The sequence below is a fragment of the Drosophila biarmipes genome, unplaced genomic scaffold, assembly GCF_025231255.1.
Source record: "Drosophila biarmipes strain raj3 unplaced genomic scaffold, RU_DBia_V1.1 ptg000005l, whole genome shotgun sequence".
NCBI lineage: Eukaryota > Metazoa > Arthropoda > Insecta > Diptera > Drosophilidae > Drosophila > Drosophila biarmipes.
In genome coordinates, this window is record NW_026114527.1 from 4,728,136 (window position 1) to 4,732,241 (window position 4,106).

Below are 4,106 nucleotides of genomic sequence, written 5' to 3' on the forward strand. Positions count from 1 at the left end.
CGATGGACAATTATTTAGGGGAGTAACTGCGCGGTGGGTGAAGCACAACGAATTTGAAGAGAAACTATAATAAAAAACCCGCTGAATTTATATATCTCAAGAAAAATTCCGGTTGGAAAATGGCTGGGTCGAAACAACAGGCTTAGTAATCACACAGGTACACTGGACACAAAATTTCTGTTTTTTTTTTTTAAAATAAACGCATGCAAATCGAGTATAATCATAGAATAATCAAGGGAATAGGGGAGGGGAAAATTTTCCACGCGTAATAACCACTTAAAATTGCAAACAAATATATATTTCATATAACTGCTTTGTGTATTTTTAAATTTAAATTTTTAAATTTAAATTGCTAGCTCTGGCACAAGTTTGTAAGTAAATATGGAGAATTTGTGTAGGCACTTATCTGTCACAATATTTCGTATTGACCTGGGTGACCTATCTTCGTCGCACAGTCACTTACATTTTGTTTTCCTCAGGGTGAGATTCGAAGAGTAGTTGGGCGCCAATTATAGATTTAATGGGGGTTAGCTGGCGGGCAGGTCCCACGCAGTAGTCACTAATTGTTATATAATACAGATCGGCTGGCGGGCAGGTCCCACGCAGCAGTCACTAATATCAGTCCCAATTCTTATGGGACGGGTGTTGGATCCAGGGGGGATCACGCGTACTTGGTGTTGGTGATTCTTGAGGAGCCGGCTGGCTACTCCTATCCACTGAAGATTAGGAAGTTTACGTTGGAAGGGTGACTGCCCTTCTTTACCTGCTGGCCTAGAGACTCAGTCAGTATATTTTAATTAAAGATTTAACGGCTAAGTGCCGGAGTTTCATTAATAGGAGCTGGTGCTCTTTATTTATTGAATATCCTATATGAACTGAACTTAAGAATTAACAAAGGCTCATGCATGACCGGATGCCCGTGGCAGACCGCTGACCATGCACATTTTGCAGAAGTCATACGTTCGCTGTCAGCCAATGGGACAAAGCCACGGCCCATATGTTGGCACAATATGTTGGCTCAGCACTTGGGCTCATTAGGGTGGACCTCAAATTGAGGCGAACCATACACGAGTGGTATAAGAAGTGTAATAATAATATAATAATAGTGATTAATATTAATAAAGGGAATATGAATTGGCCTGCTCAGCCCAAGTTGGGAGTTGGTTGTTAACTTATACAGTTGCCAACAAGCCAACAAACACTCCGCGCTGTAAAACAGTCAATATTCAATTTTTGTCTCAATTGTCGATTCTTGAATTATGTTGACGAAAAGAAATCGAATTAAAAGAGTATGTTGATGGTCCGGCGATAATGGATTTGAGTTCCATGTTGGAGTTTACTCTGACGCTGGATTTAACTTAATTTATTTTCTGGTTGTATTTAATTTTTGCTGTACTTTTTTGACTATTTATTTTATTGTTATTATTAAATTTTTTTATGTTTTTAAATCACTTTAGGAAGATATTGTTCCTATAGATATTTTTTTGTGTTTAAGTGACATATTTCGATTTAGCGTCGTTTGTGAACAGCTGTGTTTACTTTTGTGCTCCGAGTTTTTTGTGTGCGAGTGTTTTGTGTGTATTTATTTACAAAGCTTAGCCTTGTGTGTGAGAAATTGTAAATAGATCTCCCAGTAAACGGGTATGTCTTTATAGTTATTTTAACATTTCTATTAGATTTATTTAATCTCTTAGCTTTGTTATTGTAACTTACGCTCTCTAAACATGCTAGAACTCTTTCACTCCTTCTCAATTTCTAACGCTCTATTTTATACTGTAATTTATCCTCTTTTCTGGGTGCCACTTCTGTAACTCTCTCTCTTTCTTTCTCTCTCTTGCTTGATTTACATTGTATTTGTTCGTGCTTAATGTTGGTAGTGTCGTTCAATTACGTTTGATTAATTTTCGCGCTCCTATTTTTTTTTTTTGCGTTTTGTGCCTTTGTGTTTTTGAATTTCATCCTATTCCCAAATTTACTTTGCGGTATTATTGATACTTTTATTTCATTTAATTTTTATTTTTGTTTTCTTATAATGACCTATGTCTGTTCCAAGAAAAGCTGTACACTTCCGTTTTCAACGAAAGACCCCTTTATTTTTAGCTGGCTTTGCGGTTCGATGATGCACGTCAAATGTGCAGGATTTACCAGCAGAGTCAAAGATTATTAACTGAGTCGCCTAAACGTAAGAAAGCCAGCTTAACCGCCGTTATCACGACTATGGAATCCAACCCAAATCCGACCTTGGTAGCAGCAGTTCCTGTTGACACAGGGGTAAGCGAACCAACTGTGCGTATGGATACAGCTAGATCGAGTGAAGTCCATGTTTCTGGAATAAAATCTTCTGTACTGTCTAGGTCAAAGAAATCGGTTCTAAAACGCATGGTACGTTCTCAAAAATACATTAATCTGATACGACGTGTGCAGGACGTTTGACGTTATGTGTGTATGACTGCAGCTCAGAGCTCACTGGAGACTCGCAAGTTGGCAATTAAATTGTCTGTTGGTTGACATGCTAATCCAAGCATGTTTATTTATTTGCTTATTTAAGCAATGATCTACCTGTAGAATGTCAGTACCGCTCTCTCACCAGAGCACCTCTCGTGATCGTCGACTACAAATTTGAGACGATACACAATTGATGGATGTTGGAACCAACTATAATTATAATTCTCATAGTTTTATTATTAAGCTCTGAGGCGGTAGCACACAATAGTCTGGAATAAAAAATGGTGCTCTCCTTTATTAATGCCATTTTTGAATTAAATAATGTATGAGGTAATGAATGCGTGCATGAAATGAACTCCTTTTAAGAGGCATTGCTGCTTAATCGTTTCCCCGCTCTAAGGCCGACATCTTATATAGTATCATACATTTGCATTGGAAAACAATAATTATTACTAAAGTTCTTCAGTACTCGAAAGCAGCAGATATTCATAGATTTCCCTCGAAAAAAATAATAGTAACGCTTCACTTTATTTTAAGAAAGAGATATGAGATTTGACTAAAATATACATTCTGATCTTCAGACTTAAAATTTCGTATTAATATACGGATACATTTTCCAGGTTGAAAAGAAATGTAGAAGAGATGCAGAACGTTCGCGTGAAACAGTTTGATTAGTTGGGTTTTCGACAAATTTCTTTAAAAATTAGGTAGACATCGCATCACAAAACACATAAAACCCGATTTCTGACCCATTTGTTCATCCGTTACGTCATTACGAAGCATAATGATTCCTATTAAGGCCAAAACTAAACCAAAAATGGTTAAAAAGTAAGAAATTAATAAAACCATTATGTAATGCTTAGACATGTTCTAGCCCCCCTATTAAACAGCCCCTAAGTTCGGATCACCGACGCCAATTTAATCAAAGAAAGTGGAGAGGATCAACAATAATGATGACATCCGACATACCGTGATGTTTGTGACCCCAGTATCCGATCAGAGGCGTAGTGACCAATAGCATACTTCGAAAAAACTAGAGGTTTAATATTAATGTGTGAAAAAATGTAAGCTAAAGTAACTTTTTGCATAACCCAAAGCCAATTGCCGTATATAATATATTTTAAGTTAAAAACAAAAACATTGAAACATACATTTAAATCAAGCGAATCGCTAGACAAAATAGGCATCATGATATATATTATATTACATATATTATATATTTTTTGTTCAAGCGAATTGGAATACTTAAGAACATCAATATTTTATACAAGTAAATCCAATACAATATTTTTCAAAGCTCAGGATTCAGAACGTCGAGATCTTATCGTCGAAGACATAAAAAGGAAGTAAGTTTGTCGGAACATGGTTCCTTATTTAAAACATTCATATATAAATTTTTTTGCAGTCTATTACAGTTTTAAAGAATGCTATAAACTTTTCAGCGGCAAGTATCAGTTTTGTTGTTGCCCGTGCAATTACAGGAGACCTCTGAGCGACATTTGTAGTCGTGACTAGTCAGCGTTATACTACTTTATAAGCCTATAATGTGGAAGATAATTTGCTAACGCGAGAAGTAGAGAACGTCAAGAACAATGACTTAACTCTTGATGGACAACCTTTAAATCGAGGATCGTATTGCGTGGCACGTGACGAACCATTGG

The 4,106-nt window shown here is 36.4% G+C and overlaps 1 protein-coding gene across 4 annotated transcripts in view; it reads right to left on the reverse strand.

The window, feature by feature from the left end:
- LOC108036172 (transcription-associated protein 1) overlaps window positions 1-4,106 on the reverse strand; it is a 223,684-nt gene that overhangs the window by 111,080 nt on the left and 108,498 nt on the right. The gene's annotated exons all lie outside the window — the stretch shown is intronic.